Source organism: Nannospalax galili, unplaced genomic scaffold (assembly GCF_000622305.1).
Source record: "Nannospalax galili isolate Female #2095 unplaced genomic scaffold, S.galili_v1.0 scaffold339, whole genome shotgun sequence".
NCBI classification, from domain to species: domain Eukaryota; kingdom Metazoa; phylum Chordata; class Mammalia; order Rodentia; family Spalacidae; genus Nannospalax; species Nannospalax galili.
In genome coordinates this window covers 246,441-265,127 of record NW_008344185.1, presented here as the reverse complement: position 1 = coordinate 265,127, position 18,687 = coordinate 246,441, and the positions used below count along the sequence as shown (strand labels likewise).

Genomic DNA, 18,687 nt, shown 5'->3' with positions numbered 1-18,687 from the left:
ATAAAGCAAAAAAAAAAAAAAAGTTACAGACCAAGAGTAGAAGACTTGATAAAACAAAGCCCAACATGAACATAAGCCTCAAATATCTTTGATTCAGTCTCAGTGACAATTGCAGTTGTACCAGAAGTGCCACATATCTCGGCAACAGGAACACTAGGAAAATGAGATGTCCGCGTGACTTAAATAAAAATAAAGCAAAAAAAAAAAAAAAGTTACAGACCAAGAGTAGAAGACTTGATAAAACAAAGCCCAACATGAACATAAGCCTCAAATATCTTTGATTCAGTCTCAGTGACAATTGCAGTTGTACCAGAAGTGCCACATATCTCGGCAACAGGAACACTAGGAAAATGAGATGTCCGCGTGACATTTTAAGGTCACAAAACAATGAGTTGGTTGTCATATGCTGTTATAGAGCTGAAGATTAAAGAAGGCTGCTCTTAACCATGTAGCCATCTTGAACACATTAAAATTAGCATTAGCTAGGTTGAGGTGAAGGTCCTATCCTCACAGATTTCTTTGTTATCATCATAAAGGTGATTCTGGCTAGTGAGCTTTTTAAAAGTTCCCTAGCTACATCTTGATTTGTGACTACAATGATTTATTCTATAACTCTTAATTTTGAGATAGTTAACACTTGTTTCATCTGATGGTGAAATTTTTATTTCTTCATTGTTACTAGAGGCTCAATTTCAGTTTTCACCTCAACACTGTAACTGATCTTATTGTAATCAACTCAATAAATGAACTGTGGGACTCTCTTGAAATTTGGAAAAATGTATCTATTTTTCCAATTGTTGGCTGCGATTGTAAAATAAATGATTATATTAGAATTTTTCCAGTGATTTTATTTTATTTTTTTAAGCAACCTGTAATCTAAGCACTTGAGAGGCAGAGGCAGGAGAATCATGAGTTCAAGGACATCCTTGTTAAGGTTCAGATAGCCCCGCCCCCTCACCAACAGGGCCTCATGGACTTCATAAGCCCCTGAGAAAAGGGAACCTAGTTGATAAGCACCCTGCTCTTTGAAGTCAAGAGAAGCAGACTTCTCTCCACTGTTTGGCCAACACAGCAGGCTTCCCCTTTGATCTCTAAAGGGGGCAGGTTTTAACAGTCCCTGTAGTGTATCCTCATCCATGTCCCCTCCACCCAGCCTAACTTTTAAAAAAAATATATCTTCCCACCTTCTGCATCCTCCCAGAAGCCTCTCCCCTTAAAAGACCCCACCTCACAACCCAGGCAGACATTTTCCCTGCCCTGAAGGGAATCTGTCCCATGTGTTCCTTTGCTAATAAACTCTATTCTCATGGAATTTTGTCTGTGTCCTTGTGCTTTCTCCTGATCAACTGGATTCATCCATAGGCTACTTTATCTATCAGTCCTCAGCTTCATAGCAAGTTTGAGGCCAGCCTGGGCTGCCTAAGACTTTGCTTCAAAAATGAAAACAAAAAAACCACAGAAAAGTAGATGAAGGACAAAACAAAGCTCCATGCATCATCCTCCAGATTTACAGAGAAATTGCCATGTTACAGGAACATTTTTAAAAACACAATCCAGGTCTTTAGCTATATATGTTACTGTGTAAGACTTCCTGCGGACTCTGGGCTTCTGAGGCCTCAGGGCCTATAATTTAGGCATCTTCTTGTTCCAAACACAAGCCTCAGGGTATGTGTATTATTGTTTTATTTTTATTTTTTATTTCTCTGCTTCTTTGGTTATGTGTTTGGCTGTTAAAGATCATTATTTACCTAAACTGCACATATAAACTATAATCCATCAAACCCTAAAAAAAGAGTTACTAGTTTTAGGGGTTGTTTTGTTTATTTGTTTTTGAGGTAGAGTCTCAGATAGCCCAGACTGACTTTGAACTCCCTAAGTAGTTGAGGATGACCTTGAACTTCTGATTCTCCTGCTTCCTCCAAAGTGCTGGAATTATAAGCAGGAGATACTATGCCAGGTTTTATATGTGGCGATAGTGATTGAACTCAAGGCCTGGTGTATGCTAGGCAAACACTCCACACACTGAGCAGCATCCGCAGCCTGTGTTTTCTAAGTTTCCAGTCTCAGCAGGCAATCCTTCAGTTACTGCTGTGCTAGATGGTCTCTTTGCAGCATAATAAGTAAACTGGTTTCTGTTTGTTTTTTTTGTCCCCTAAAAAGTAACAAAGCTCCCAGTTTATTTTGGGGGTAACAGTAGTAACATTAACACTAATGCTTTTTTCTTCATAGCCCCCCAACTCTGTATAACACATATCAGCTATTAAGCACATTGTCTCTCCTCTCAAACCTCAGCCTATCATAATGTTGGGCTTGTGGCCCTACAAACCATATATCCCCTTTGTTCTCTGGCTTCCTGCTAGGATCTTTGGTGGCTTCCAGTGGCTAACTGACCTCTGAGTTCCACTGAAGCTACCTGCTTCCCTCTGGAGCTGCAGTCCCACCCCTCAGTTCTTTCTTCGAAGATCCAGATTCCTTACCATCTGGATTTCAGCACCAGCCATCTGCACCTCCTCTTTCCTCCCAGGTCTGAAATCTCTCCACCAGCACCTACAAGACAGAACGTCTCAGAAATCTCTATATTTTCTCCATTCAAATAGCTGATATGACTTTTCTTCTCTGACAATGACTAACACAGGTATGCATATGTGTGTGTATGTATGTATGCATACATTTTTTTCTCCTTTTGTATATATATGTATTTACAATAAATAGGATAACATCATTTATACCCACTACTCTACAAGGACACCTTTCTAGAGCCATTCTCTGTGGGGTCTCTCCCTTTCCTCATGGGTCATTGGCCACCGGTCCATGAGGACAAAGGGAGCAGAAGTGACGAACAGGGTCAGGGATGGCCAGTGAGCACTGATGGAAGAAAGCCCTTTCTGGGAGGCAGGTTCAGTGATACAAACAGCTCCAGACTCACTGAAACAGCTCTAGATTCAGTGAAACAGCTCCATTTATTCAGTGGGGATTAGGGAAAATATAGTGTGGAGGCAGTAGCCAATGCTTCAGCTGATAGGTGCTCAAAGTATACTTTATTTACATGTGGCAGTAGGCTCCTATCATCCAACTATCGGGCGATGCCTAATTATCATACAGAAAAAACCTGGAACTAGTTTTTACTCCAGGTAACTATGCCAAAGGTCATGTTCCAAATAAGGTCAGGCATCTGTGCTTGGTGGCACTTTTCAGGTAAGTTGGCAGCGAGCAGGAGGCCCCCTGCTGAGAAGGGGAGTCCTTCCATATAGTGCCAAGCCCCTTAGAGCTATCCAGACATGGAGGACTACAATCCTAGCAGGAGGGTTCCCCAACAATTCTCTATCTAGTTCTTTTTATTTATTTATTTTTCTCAAGACAGGATCTCACTATATCACCCTGACAGGCCTGGAATTCATTATGTAGACCAAGATAAACTTGAACTCAGAGATCTGTTTGCCTCTGCCTCTGGGATGCTGGAAAGGTATGTGCCTCCACACCCTGCTATCTAGTTCTTAGTAGCTGTATAGTATTCCCTTACATAGACTTACTTAACCATCCTTCTACTCATAGTTATGGGGAAGCCAAGTCCTAAAAAAAACACTATCATCAATATTTTTGTTCATAGAACCTTCCATTCCAACATATTTGCTTGGAACATATCAAAAGTTTCTGAAGCCAGGTGTGGTGGTGCAGGCCTTTAAACACAGTACTAGAGAGGTAGAGGTGGGCAGATCTCTTTAAGATCCAGACCAGCCTGGTCTATATAGTGAGTACCAAGAGGCCAGCTGGGGTTACAAGGAGACCTTGTCTCAAAAAATTTTTTACAAGATTTCTGAAAATGGGGCTAGTGAGATGGCTCAGCAGGTAAAGGCACCTGTTGCCAAACATGACCACCTTAGTTCAATCCCCAGGACCCATATGTATGGTGTGCCCCGTGTGTGGCATGTATGTAGAGGTTGAGTCAGGTGTCTTCCTTAGTCACTTTCCATCTTATTTTTGAGACAAGGTCTCTCTATGTATGGCATGCCCCGTGTGTGGCATGTGTGTAGAGGCTGAGTCAGGTGTCTTCCTCAGTCACTCTCCATCTTATTTTTGAGACAAGGTCTCTTACTGAGCCTGGAGATCACCAATTGAGCTAGACTGGTTGGCCAATGAGCTCCAAGGATTTACCTCCACCTGTCTCTATCCCCTGCAATTTTTCTCACCCAGCTGGGGTTATAGACAGTACACTGCCATGGTCATTGTTTACAAGGGTGCTTGAGCTCTGAACTCAGATTCTTGCCCTTACGTGACAGGCACTTTACTGACAGAATAATTTCCCCAGTCTCTTACTTCCTCCTGCCCCCAACACCCTTACCTTTCCTCCCCCCCCCCCATAGAAACAAGCTCTCTCTTATATTCCTGAATGGTCTGGAACTTGCTATATAGATGGAACTTGCAGCAATTCTCCCGTGTTCCTCCAGCGCTGTGATTACCAGCATGAACAAACATGCCTGACTGAATCTGAATATTCTTGTAGCTAAAAGAATCTGTGAAGATCTGTTGGAAATTTTTGCAATTATATTCTCAGAAAAGCAATTCCTATCTAAACCTTAACATATTTACTTAGCAAAGACACACCATAGCAGTCACACAGAAATACTTAAGAGTTATCTTATCCTTAGTACTGCCACACAGGTTGTTATGTTATTGTTTCACCCAGGTGAAGGAATGCCTAGTGAAATTAAGCAGGTCTTTCTCTATTTGTAACAATTCAGTTCTTACATCCAGGAATGACCACACATGCCTGTAATCCCATCAGAAGGAAAGCTGGGGCATGAAGATGGCAATTTTGAGGTTAACTTTAGCTACTGTGGTGATGTGACTGAGTGTCTCCCATAGGCTCCAAGTATTTGGACACTTGGGCACGGTTCATGGCACTGTTTGGGGAGGGCCATGGAGCCTTTAGGAGATGTGGCCATGCTGGAGGAAGTATGTCACTTGGCATGGGCTTTGAGGGTTCTTAAGCCTTGCTAGATTTCCAGTCTTCCTCTGCTTCCTGTGCCTGCTTAAAAATGTTACTGCTCAGTTTTCTGCCCCATCCACTTCCTGCTGCCACACCTCCCCACCATTATTTCTTCTTCTGAAACCACAAACCAAATAAACTCTTACTTCTCTAAGTTCTATTGGTCATGGTGTTTTATCACAGCAACAGAAAAGTAACTAATACAAAGATGGTACCAGGAGTGGGGTGTTATTGTGAAGAACTTGATCATGTGGGGTTTTGGAGGAATGTGGAATACTGGAAGTTTTGACTAGAAAGGCAGTTGAATGCTGTAAGCAGAGCTGAAAGGCTATTCTAGTAGGAACCTGGAGGAAAGTAGTGCTGAGAGCAAGGTAATTCCAGAGGGAAGCAAAGACTTAATCAGCTACTGGGATGTTTAGGCAAAGCATCCAGTACCATCTACCCACAGCCTAGCTTACCTGGGGCTATGTTGAAAAGTAATGGACTATGGATGGTGTTTTGAGGTACTCAGAATGATCCAGAATTTGACATACCACCACAGGCTTTCCTACAATACAGCCCCTAGCAAAACTAGGCTGCCCTGAACCCCTGGTAACAGGATTGTTTACCTTTATAGCAAGACGGTGTGTGTCTGGGTAGACTTCAAGGGGTTTGTGCTAGGAGACCTAAAGTCCTTATGAGACTGTCAAAAACAAACCAATTAAAAAACAAAACAAAACACATCAGCAGGGCCTATGGTGGTTCTGTGTGTGCTAAGTGTGTCTATGACAGGATCAAGCATACTTTCTTTATTGAGAAACAGAAAATTGCTGTGAAAGTGTTTAAGGCACAAGCACAGAGTCAGAAATATAAAAGATCCTTTTAAAGTAATAAAAACCACAGCTTGTTCTAAAAAAAAAAGTAATGGACTAATTCCTTTGGTGGAGGAAATTTCAAGAAAACCTAATGTAGAATTGGTGATGTGGCTATTACTGATGAATATTATTCTAATCTACAATGAAAAAAGGGCAAGTGGGGCATAAAGAAACAGGGAATATACAGTTTTGAGAGAGGAAAATCCCTAGGAATCGTAATAATGTTAGAGCCATAGTTAAGTGCTAAAGAAGAGGCTCTCTTTAGTAAGGAGATTAGAGCCATTAAGGAAAAGGCCTAAGGGGTTTTCTGCTCCTAGAAAGCTACAACATTCAGATGCTGCTGATAACATGGATGAAGCAGGTAGAGGTCCATCCCTAGCTGACATAGTACTGGATTTAGAGGCACGAAGGGTGCATGAGTGAGGGGGTCATCAGTTCTTCCTCCATGGTTTCAGAGTGCCCTGGAGTCCAGGCAGTGTGCAGCAGGGGATTCCCTGCATAAACAAGGTCTTGACAGGCCCTGTGAAGGTGAAGCTTATTGGCAGTCGAGATAAGATGTTGGAAGTGCTAGAGCCATGAGACATCTGCCGAGGAGAGCTGCATACAGGGAGTGGTGTATGTTGCATGCAGCAAATCTGGAGGGGGCTGAGCCATCTAAGCCCTTTGGAAGTAAAATCCAGACTTCAGACATGGGGTTACTGGATTTGATGTTTACCCTGCTGGTTTTTGGTTTTGCTTTGGCCTAATATTTCATCAATATGTCTCTTTTCCTCCCTTTTGGAATGGGCATGTGCATTCAGTTCCATTGTATGTTGGAAGTATGTAATTCGATTTTTGCAGAGGATTTACAGTTAAGAGAGTGTCTTGAGTCTCAGAAGAGAAATTTGGACTTTGAACTTTTGAACAATGTTGAGACCACTACAGATTATGGGGACATTTAAGGTTGGACTAAATGCATTTTGCATTATGATATGGTTTTGAGCCTATGGGGACCAGGAAGTAAAGTGTAGCGGTTTGAATGAGTGTCCTCCATAGGCTCCAAGTATTCGGACACTTGGTCTTGAGTTTATGGCACTGTTTGGGGAGAGTCATGAAAACTTTAGGGGGTGTTGCTATGCTGGAGGAAGTATGTAACTGGGTTGGACCTTGAGGGTTCTTAAGCCTTGCTGGATTTCCAGCTTCTCTCTGCTTCTTGTGCCTGCTGGAAGACGTGAATGCTCAGATCTCTGCTCCAGCCACCTCCTGCTGCCACACTTTGCCCACCGTTATGAATTCTCCCTCTGAAACCACAGACCAAATAAACTCTTTCTTCTATAAGTTGCCTTGGTCACGGTGTTTTATCACAGCAACAGAAAAGTAACTAATATGGCTACAAAGTAAGTTCAAGGCCAGCCTGGGTATATTCTGAGACCCTGACTAAAAACAAACAAACAAGCAAACAAACAACAAAATCTATTCAAGTTTTATATAATAGATTTCCTAATTGTTGATCTCCCCCTACGCATTTACAAAATCTCTTTTATATTCTATATTCTTTCCTCTTTTTCTTCCTTCCTTCCTTCCTTCCTTCCTTCCTTCTTTTCTCTCTCTCTCTCTATGTCTTTTTCTTTCTCTCTCTTTCTTTCTCTCTTCTTTTCTTTCAGCAATGTTGGGAGTGAAACCCAGGGCCTTAAGCATGAACATATGCTAGGCAAGTGTTCTACCACTGAGCTATATCTCCAGCCCACCTGTATATTCTAAAATTTCCCCCATGAAATTCATGCTTTTTTATACTTTAATTCTGTACTAATTTCTATGATGAAATGCCTGAGGAAGACTACCTTATACAAAAAAAGAAGTTTTTGAGGCTCATAATTCTAGAAGTGCATGGTCAAAATGCTATGTCTAATGATGGCATTCTTGCTGACAGATTCCTGAGGTGAGACAGTGTGTGTGTATGTGTGTGTGTGTGTGTGTGTGTGTGTGTGTGTGTGTGTGTATGTATTTCCTCTGGTGTCTCTAAAGCCACCAGGGTTCAATCAGGGCTCCATTTTGAAGTTTCTATGTAGTCCTCATCACCAAAGGCTCTGCTCCAAGAGTTAATGTAAGATTAAGTTCACACCCTTGCAACACTTCATAATAAGGATTAATTTTCATTGTATCCAAGCCATGGCAATCCTCTAGACACTTCCTATTGTTACCACTCTCACAAAGGAAGTTTATATTCTATTACACACCATTTCCTGGTAATCTTTTATTTCACCAAGTTTTCCCCTTTACCCTCCCTGGGGGACCTGCACTTGCCCTCTGAGGACTCTAGGGTCTCCCGGTCCTGACTTGTATTGATAAACCAACATAAGACATTCTGTTTGTATTGTGCATAGCTTATATGACATTTGGGAGGGGATAACTTACAAAGACATGGATTCTTATAGGCTTTTCCCTTTCCATATTTGAAATGCACAGGCCATTGGCCTCCCACCTGCAGTCTTCCTCACTTGCCATTTGCCCATACTCAATATGGTGCAGCTCCACCCCTTTTTCCCAGTGTGCTTCTCATGGCCCATGCTAGTCCTAGATCAACTCCAACTTTTTGGAGGAATGTCTGGGTTACATCTTTTCACAGATGATATTCATTCTCTTCGATTTTTCTCTGTAAATGATGGTGTGTCATCTACAGTAGTGAAATTTTATAACTTTCAATCCTTAAATTTATTCCATTTAAGTCTTCTCTGAGTGGCAAGGTGTTGTGTTAATAGCAACAGGGACACAGAAAGCATCCTTTTTTATTTACTGTGTGTGTATGCATCTGTGTCAGTACAAGTGTGCATGCACCATGATGCATATGTGAATGCCATGATGGACAACCTCAGCTGTCAGTTCTTGCCTTCCACCTTGAGACACAGTCTTGGTTGTTCATCATTTATGTGCTGGGCTGCCTACAAGCTTCCAAGGATTCTCTTGTCTTCCCTTCCCATCTCACCAAAGAAGCACTGAGATTCAGGCACATACTACAGAATCCAGCTTTATGTGGGTGCTGGGGATCCAAATTCAACTTCTCACACTTGTACACCAAGTGTTTTACCTACTGAGCCAGCTTCCCAGCCCAAAAGTCATTCTTACTTGGTTCTGAACTTTAAAGGAAATATGCCTTGAAATATTTCATTAATTTTTATACTTGATCTAGATATTTTGTAAATAACCCTTGATGAATTAGGAAATTCTCTTCTTTCCAAGAATAAAGAAAAATTAATATTAAAAAAATTCTCGCTTTCTCCGACCCTCAGGCCTCTCTCTCTGGGGTAAGTCGATGGTGCCCTACGGTGCCTTGACACCCCCAGCCTCATTCACCCTCCCATCTCCCCTGCCAGTCTCTCTACTTGCCTGGATCCTGTCTCATTCCTTGTGTTGGTGCCCCAGACACCTAGAGAACCATCACTGCTTTCTGATCCTTTGCATCCAGACCAACTCAGTTCCTTCTCGGGTCACAAAAGCCCTCTGGGACTAGCCATAACCTCACCTCCCTCTAACTCCCTGGGACTGCATGACTTGCCAACCTCTTTCCTGGACGCCAGGGCTGACCTTTCCTCTTCCTGATCCTTTGCATCCAGACCAACCCAGTTCCTCACTGCAGTGCCCAGGAGCCCTTGGGGCCACTTCCCACCCCCATCTTCCTTTGCATCTCTAGGTGGCATGGCCACCAGCTACCCTAAACTAGCATCTTTCCTAGCTCCTGCTCCCAGGCCAGTCAAACCCCCAAATTCCTGAGGCCAAAATCTTTCCTGGAGGGATCCAGACCTTAGGAGAAAGCCTGAGAACATCTGATCCTCATCTGTCTTGGGCCTCTGTGGGAACTCCTGAGAAAGCAATCTGGCCACTCCAATATAAAATCAAAAGAGAGAACCGGAAGCTTAGAGGAACCAGCTTTTCAGGCCCAAAAAGTAAACCACAAAGACACATAAAGCTCAAAAATAAAAGAAGCAGAACTAAACTTGAAGGCCCGAGTATCACACAAGAGTCAGAAACTACAAAAGAAATTCACATGTCAAAATCGCAGAGAAAAAATAATAACATGAAAAACAAAAATAACATATCCCCACCAAATACCAATAGTCCTCTAGAGGACTACAATGAGAACCCACTAGAGATAATATAGGACATGGAACTCAAAGGAACAATTATAAACATGATAAAAGAATTCAGTGAATTTAAAAAACACACAAACAAAGAAATCAAAGAACTGAAGGAAGATAGGGAAAAACTTCTGAATGAATTCAGAAAAGACTTGGAAATACTGAAGAATACTCTGGTAGTCACAGTAATAGTCTAAATCATAGTAAAATTCATTTATGCAGGACATATGTAACAAGAGGAAGTCATTTCAATTCAGGATTCCCCAGTCACTTTTGATTTGGAGTGCCTAGGGTTAAGTGTTCTCTGAAAACAAATATCATACTTGTGTGAAACTATTCATTACTAAGGGAGTGTTCTAAAAGAAGGGTGTGTCTACCAGAATGCAAAATCACATTTGAAATAAAATCAAATCATAAATTTATATTTTTCTTTTGTTTTTAATGAATATTGTGTGTATATATGTATGTACACATACATGAGAATAATGTGTTATCTTTTCTGTCTCAGATGTTCCAACTGTCCTGCCATTATAAAACAAAAATAATAATAAAAACCTCTTCATTCCCCCCCCCCCAAAAAAAAGAAAGAAAAAAAAGAAATTCTCAGCCAGGCATACACCTTTAATTCCAGCACATGGGAGGCAAAGGCAGGTGGATCTCTGTGAGTTCCTGGTCGGCTGGTCTACATAGTGAGTTCCAGGCAAGATGGGGCTACAGGGAAACCCTGTCTCAAAAGGCAAAAAAAAAAAAAAAAAAAACTCAAAGCAAACAAAAAAAACCCTGTAATATGAAATAAACTTCCATTCCTAAGTTTAATTTTGTGTAAGATTTCTGAAACTCTGTTCATGAACCACACTAGTTTTTTTAGGGTGATAAACTATACTGGTTTCCCCAGAACTGTCCATCCTAGGTTTTACATGTTTATCTATTCTTTCACTATTTCATACATGTCTGTAACAGACTTTGGTCACATTCCCCCATTCTTTTGTCTTATCCTCCTCTTCCTCCCCAGTTTTGAGACTGTGAAAAGTCACATCTTAAAAAAAACCCTTCAGTCAAAGCAGAGTAGCTAGTCACTGTCCCCATGCCCTTTGGAGGATAGGATAATGGTCCCCTTAAAGATATGCACAACTTAATCCTGGAACCTGGAAATATGCTTCCTTAATGACAAGGGGAATGAATATGCAGATGAAATGTGCTTCAGCTGACTTTAAAAGTCAGAGATTATTCTGGTTGTCTGAGTGGGTACAGTGTAGTAAGAAGAAAAAGAGTCAGTGCCAGGGAAAGATGGAAAGAGAAGACTCCACTAGCCCATGTGGAGGCCAAAGACGGATGGGTACCAGAACCCAGGGATGCAGGTGGTTTCTGGAAGCTAGAAAAAGCAAGTAGATTTGTCCTTATGATGACTAATCTTCATTGTCTACCTAAATGGATTTGGAATCATGTAGGAGACAGACCTCTGTGAGTGTCTGTGAGGGTATTTCCAGAGAGTTTTAACCGAAGAAAGAAGACCTACTGAATGTGGACAACACCATTCCACAGGCTAGAGTTTCAGAATGAACCAAAAGGAGAAAGGTGGGCTGGTGAGATAGCTCAGTGGGTAAAGGCGCTTGTTGCTAGGTCTGTTGACCTGATTTTGATCCCCAGAACCACACATGATGGAAGTTGAGAATAGACTCCTACAAGTTGTCTTCCAACCTCCACACACAACCCATGAGAATCAAGGTGAGGAAAACAGCTGAGCCCCAGTCTCCCACCACTGCACCTTCCCCACCATGATGGGCTGTACCCTCAGAGAGTGAGCCCAACCCTCTTGTCTTCCAACTTGCTTCTTGTCAAGTATTTTGTCCCAGCAACAAAAAACACCCCTAGAGCCTTCAGAAAGGAGCACAATCTTACCAGTGCCTTGACGTCAGTCCAGTGAGACCAGTTTCAGACTTCTTACATGCAGTACTGTCAGATAACATGTGTAGACTGTTTCCAAATCACTGTTAGTGGTACTATAATTTCTTGCAGCAATGAAAAACTAATGCATTGTTCTTACTTTGTTTTAGCTTTAATACCATACGGTATTTAACCTGCTAAATAAGTCAAATAGTTTCCACCCACCTAATCCCGCTATTATAAAATTATAAGCCAAATATGGTGGCACACATCTGTAACCCCAGCACTTGGAAAGCTGAGGCAGGAAGATGGCTATAATTCTGAGACCAGCCTAGGCAACATGAGATCCTGTCTCAAAAGCAGCAGCATCAATAGCAATTTCTTCACTGGCCTAATTTGCAAAGACAGTGATTACCTGTGCCTTGGCAGACTGGCAGTGCTGTAGAAATCACGGTGTTTTGTGGATGCTGTTTTTGTGAAAGAAGATGTAGTAGAAGACATTTTTGACATTTCAATTTTTTAATTTATTTTTATTTTATGTGTATGAGTGTTTTGCCTTCATGTATGTAAGTGTACCCATGTTGTGCAATGCCCACAGAAGCCAGAAGAGGATGTTGGATCCCCTGAAATTGGAGTTATGGAGGGTTGTGAGCTGCCATGTGAGTGCTGGGAACCAAACCTAGGTCTTCTGCATAAGCAGCCAATGCTCTTAACTACTGAACCATCTTTGCAGCCTCAATATTCTACTTTTTAAAATTACATTGGTGGATCTGCATTACTAGCATTTTGTTTTGATTTTTTGAGCTGATATAAATGAAATTATAGTTCATCTCTCTGCCTTGTTTCTCAAAATTTGATATCCTTATGCTAGATTTATAAAATTGTTGTGAATATTTTCTGACCCTCCTGCCTCTACCTCTGAAGTTCTGGGATCACAAGCGTGTATCACACCTAGCTCAGCTGTTATCCATCGTGTGTTCCTCCACAGGTGGTATGCCACACTGCACACTGAATCACCTCCTGATGTCCTTAATTTCTTGGACATCTACTTAAAAAGACGTTGAGCCAAGTGTGAAGGGTCACGACTGTAATGCCAGCACTTGTGAAGCTACGGCAAGAGGACTGCTGAGAGTTCAAGGCCAGCCCAAACTACAGAGTGAAATCTTGCCTCAACAACCCCCAGATAAACAAATAAATAAATTCTCTGAGCTAGATAGATAAATTCAAGTACTGCTTATTCGGAAGGCTCCCTGTTAGCCTTTCTTCTAGAGGCTTCAGCAGCCATTGGTGATGGTCCCTTCCAGTCACTGTTTTGCAAGGATGCTCAGGATTGGAGATTTTCTTACTCTACACCCTAACTTAAATTTTTCAGCAAGGAAAACTCTTCCCTATTCACCTAATTAGTTACTCTGAAATACAGTTCAGACAGGAAATGTAGACTGGTTGACCTCTGCTCAAATAAAAAATATAACCTCTCTGATATTTTGTATGATATTGGTATTTCAGGATTAAAAAAAAATGAAGTCATTTATGTTTTGCTAGAAAAAGTTGATTTCCTTCAGAGTCTGTGGTGATTTGAATGAGAATGTCCCCCATAAGGCTCCAAGTATTTGAATTTTTCTTTTCCAGTTGGTGGTGCTGTTTTGGGAGGTTTAAGGAGGTGTGGCCTTGATGGAGGAAGCAAGTCACTGGGGACGGGCTTTGAGAGTTCTTAAGCCTTGCTAGATTTCCAGTTTCTCTCTGCTTCTTGTGCCTGATGGATGATGTGATCTCTCAACTTTTTGCTCAGACCACCTCTGCTGCCATGCCTCCCCTGCCATGACGGACTCTAACTGCATTGGAATTGTAAGCCAAATAAAATTCCATTTTATCACATCAGCAAAAAAAGTAACAGAGTCCTAGTTTACCATATGGAGTGTGCAAATTATTTAGTGCTCTTTTGATTTTTTCCACATCTCATTTTCAATTTTAAAATGGCATATATGTGTGGTCTTGGTGTGTGTCTCTGTGCACATAGTACCTAAAGTGTCCCTATTTTGTCTATCTTATCTATCTTTACAAAGGAAAAATTTTAAGTTTGATGAGCCCTACACTCTTGCTTGTTTCATATTTAAAGACAGTCTGGGGATGAATGGGGTTTTATTTGAGTGATTTATAATTGCAAATAGCCTTCCTGGTACATTTATCAGGTTAAAACAAATGTAATCTGTTACCTCACTTAATAACATAGAGACAAATCAGAATTCATCATGAAAAATCTTTTATTTTACTTCACTACAAATGTATTCGCATTCACACACACACACACACAAAGCACACACACATACACACACACACACACACACACACACACAACTCCACTCCCTCTTACCATCACCAAGAAGGGTAATTACCCAACAAGGCTCTGCATCTGTCTCCCTCACCCCCATCCTTGGAGAATTTAATCCACCAATCATTGTTTCTCTGATATCTTTAAAATCTCTCAGGTGTTTTTTTAGCATTTTTGGGAGCTGAAGCAATGGCTCTGTGGTTAAGAGCATTGACTGCTCTTTCAGAGGACCCAGGTTCAATTCCCAGCACCCACATGGCAGCTAACAACTGTCCATAACTTCAGTTCTAATGCCTTCTGACCTCCTCGGGTATTGACACGAGTATACTCGGGCATGACACGAGTATACTTACACACACATAGACAATACACTCATGCACATAAAATAAAAATAATAAATACATTTTTTAAAAGCATTTTGATTTCTTATTGTTTGTGTATGTGAGTGTGGGCATCCATTCCCACAGCATGCATGTGGAGGTCATGGGACCACTTTATGGGGTCAGTTCTCCTGTTCTGCCCTTATGTGGGTTCCAGGGATCAAACTCAGATAGTTAGAAATGTACTTTTACCTGCTGAGCCATCTCATGGACCCCCTCAGCCATTTTCTTTTTCCTTCAGTCTACAAACAAACTTGTCTCTCCTATTTTATTAAAACCTCTCCTTTAATGTTGTACTGCCTTCCAGTTGCCTGTCTGTCTTTTCCATCATAGCCCAATGAAAACATAGTCTATGGTTTCCACCCAAAGTCTTTCCTCTCTCCCTATTATTCATGCTTCTCCAAATTTCATCTTGTCCAAATTAGCAACGGTTACCTAATTTTCTAGAAACTACTGGACTCTCCTCCAGCATCTGATGACCTCAAGCTCCTATCCCCCAGCATCTGATGACCTCAAGCTCCTATCCCCCAACATCTGATGATCTCAAGCACCTTGAAATGTTTTTGCTTTCTCAGTTTTCTGGAACTCCTCCTTCTTTGGGTCCGCCACCCCCCCCCTCCAGCTCCTCCTTATCTGGGGGTTGTTCTTTCTGGCATAAGGAGCATCTTCAGATGGCAGTCTCCTCAACGTCTTGCTCTCTTTTCCCACTTACTTCGGCGAAGTAGGGAAAAGTACCAATTAATCTTTACATGCTGATTGCTACCAAAACTGAACTCTGATCTGAAGTGTTCTCAGAGGCCCTCTGTGTCTACACTGGTTTTACCTAGCTGGCCTACAGGCATCACAAGGTCAACGTGGATAAGTTTTCTTCAGAATTTATTGTCTTCCTACATTCCTTCTTGATGAATGGCACTGCTAGTGTCTAATTATCCAAGCCAGAGACTGGTGTGATAACGTGAAACAGTGCAATCACAAAACCAAAAGACACTCCATATACAAGTAAAAAGATTTACCACACACCTCAGGATGAGGTCATGCCAGGCAATTATGAGAAGTGCCTCAGAGGCATCTCCTCAGCCCCTCTCTCCCAAGTTCACTTGAATTGTTTTCTCTTGGCTTTTATCTATTTGCTACCTCTTTGAAGTAGAGTCTTCTGTTTACATAGGGCTTGATAAGACTGCCATAGCTCTGACCCTGGGTGACCTTTCAGACAACCCACACAATGTTCTTTGAAGTTTCTAAATGTCTTAGTTCATACCAGGAAAGAATCAGCTATTGCATGGTAGGGTGATGACAGATAATAATTATGTGCTATATATCTCAAAAAGCTAGGATTCTGGATATTTTCACCCTAAAGTAATGACAAATGTATGAGGAGATAGATATGCTTAAATCATTATTTAAGCATTATGCAATGTATACATATATCAAAACATCACCATACCTCCAAAGTGATGAACATTTTTTTATGTATCAGTTTAAACATAAATTTAAAAAATTTTTTCAAGACAGAGGATCAGATTATTTCAATTTAGCTGGCCCAATTCACACAACACATCTGTACATGTCATCTTGGTTTGTTGTCATGGGACAACATGCAGTTCAGATTCCCAAATATCGTTGGATATGTTTCCTAGGGTTATCATAAGTTACGACAAACCTTGTGGCTTCAAACAACAGAAATGTATTCTGTCATGATTCTGGAGACCAGAAGTAATGACTTCCTTCTTTGCCTCTTCTTTTTGGCAATATTTGGCTTGGAGCTGAAATCCCCCAATCCCTCCTTAGTCTTCATGTGAACTTCTTTAGAGTCCTCCTCCTCGTCCTCGTCCTCCTCCTCATTCTTGTCCTAGTCCTCCCTATCCCCATTCTCATCCTCCCCCTCCTCCTCCTCCCCTCCTCCTCCTCTTCTTCCTCCTCCTCCTTCTTTTTGTCTTCTTTCTTCTCCTCTTCCTTTCCTCTCATTTTTTGAGACAGGGTCCCCCTGTATAGCCTAGGCTAGACTTCAATTCTATATACTCTTGCCTCAGCTTCCTGAATGCTAGGTTTACAGACATTCACCATGAACCAGTCAAGTCCTCTTTTCCAATAAGGCCAGTGTTCCTAAATCCAGGGCTTAATTAAGATGGTCCCTCTTGAGATTCTTATTTTATCTTCAAAAACTATTTCCAAATAAGGTCATATGCTGAGGTCACTGGGGGACATGAGTTTGAGGGGAAGGGCACTATTCAACATACTATAATGGTGGTTAGACCTTTTCTGAAGATACCACACCACTTTTCCAGTGGCATCATGTACCACTCCACCTCTCATCCAAACTGTTGTACTAAGCTTTTTACAGTTCTGAAACTGTAAAATGCCTGGACCTTTGCTTTTCTATCCCTTCTGTTTGAAACATCCTTACTGTCCCCTTTTGACTATTTCTCACTGTGTTTTAGATTCAGCTGCTCCAGCATCATTGCTGTATCCTATCACATCTTTCCATCACATTGGTTACACTCTAGATTTACCATAACCACAGCATGGATCCCATATTCAAATGGGATGCCACTTCAAGTGAACCTGTTTCTTTTTTCTTTTTTTTTTTTTTTTTGAGACAGGGTTTATGTAGCCCAGGCTAATCGCAAACTTGCTATGTAGCTAAGGTTGGTCTTGAATTCCTGATCCTCCTGCCTCCACTTTCCAAGTGTTGGGATTACAGATATGCACCACCATAGGCTACCTCATTTCTTCTCCATGTCCCTTTCCCTAACACCTTGCCACCCAAACAGTAAGAGGCTAGCCTTTTTATTTTTTATTGTTTTGATTTGCTTTTGTGTTTTAGTGCCTAACCAGGTCCTAATAGGCACTCTATGACTGACTGTAGAATTAGCAAATGAATGCTGGTCTTTGAAAATTCACAAATGGTATGAATTTCCAGGTGTTAAAATTGGTCTGCAATAGCATCTGAGCTGGTTTCTTTATTCAGGTTTGTCCTTTTCTGAGAATAATAACTATGTCTGAAGAAACTGAAGGAAGTACTCCATGAATATTGAATATTATATTAGGCAGTATGAAATTATCTCATTTAGTTTGGGGGTTGCATGTGTTGGAAACTCACTTTGATCTAACCATACCTCTATTCATTTTGATTATCCTTAGATCATATAATGTAAGATTCTCAATTACAGCCATAAATTTCAATGGTGAAATTACCATATGAATGGGTCTGAATTTCATATTAGTATTAACTTTAAAGCAAATGATGTAGGGTTTTTTCTAAAAAAAGAAGAACTCCTATTGAAATCAGAAAAATGTGCATGCCTAACATGTAAAAGAACTAGAAATAGGGGCTTGAAGAAAAGAGAAAAGCTAAATAGTATTGATTATCTTCAGATAATTCACCATTCACATCATTGATATCATGTAAACTCTGCAGGCACCTAGAATAAAGTAAGACAGAAAAATGTTCTTAGAAAGCTAGGTCTGGTGACAGAGGCCTACAATCCAGCTACTGGGGAGGCTAAGGCAGGAAAGTCATAAGTTCAAGGCCTGCCTGGGGGCCTGGGGAGATGGTTCAGTTGGTAAGCGCTTGTCATGCAAAACTGAGGAACTGAGTTCATTCCCTTGCATTCATGTAAAAAAGTTGGGCATGGACTAGAGAGATGGCTTATCAGTTAAGTGCACATATTGCTCTTGCAGAGGACCTAAGTTTGGCTCCTAGCTCCCAGGCCAGGTACCTTACAACTGCCTAACTCCAGTTCTGTGGGATCTGACACTCTCTTCTGGACTCCATGGGCACCTGCATTCATATGTGCACATTCTTACACACACACACACACACACACACACGCACACACACACACACACATGCACACACACAAACAATGAAATAAATCTTGTTTTCTTAAAAAAAAAAAAAAAAGAAAAGAAAGCTGGGCTCAGTGGTAGGCACTTATAATCCCAGTGCTGGGGAGGCAGAAGGAGCACCAGGTCCAATGAGAGACCCTGTCTCAAATATTAATACAATGATTGAGAAAGACAACTGATGTTCACCTCTGGCCTGCATACACATATGCACACACAGGAACACACATACAATTGAAAAAAATGGCCGTGGTTGTAATTCAGTGTGGTAGAATACTTGCCTAACGTGCAAGGT

At 41.3% G+C, this 18,687-nt stretch overlaps 1 pseudogene; it reads left to right on the top strand.

Moving 5' to 3' along the window:
* Positions 1–5,499: 5,499 nt before the first annotated feature.
* Positions 5,500–5,852, top strand: LOC108491191 (annotated as a pseudogene).
* The last annotated feature ends 12,835 nt before the right edge of the window (positions 5,853–18,687 follow it).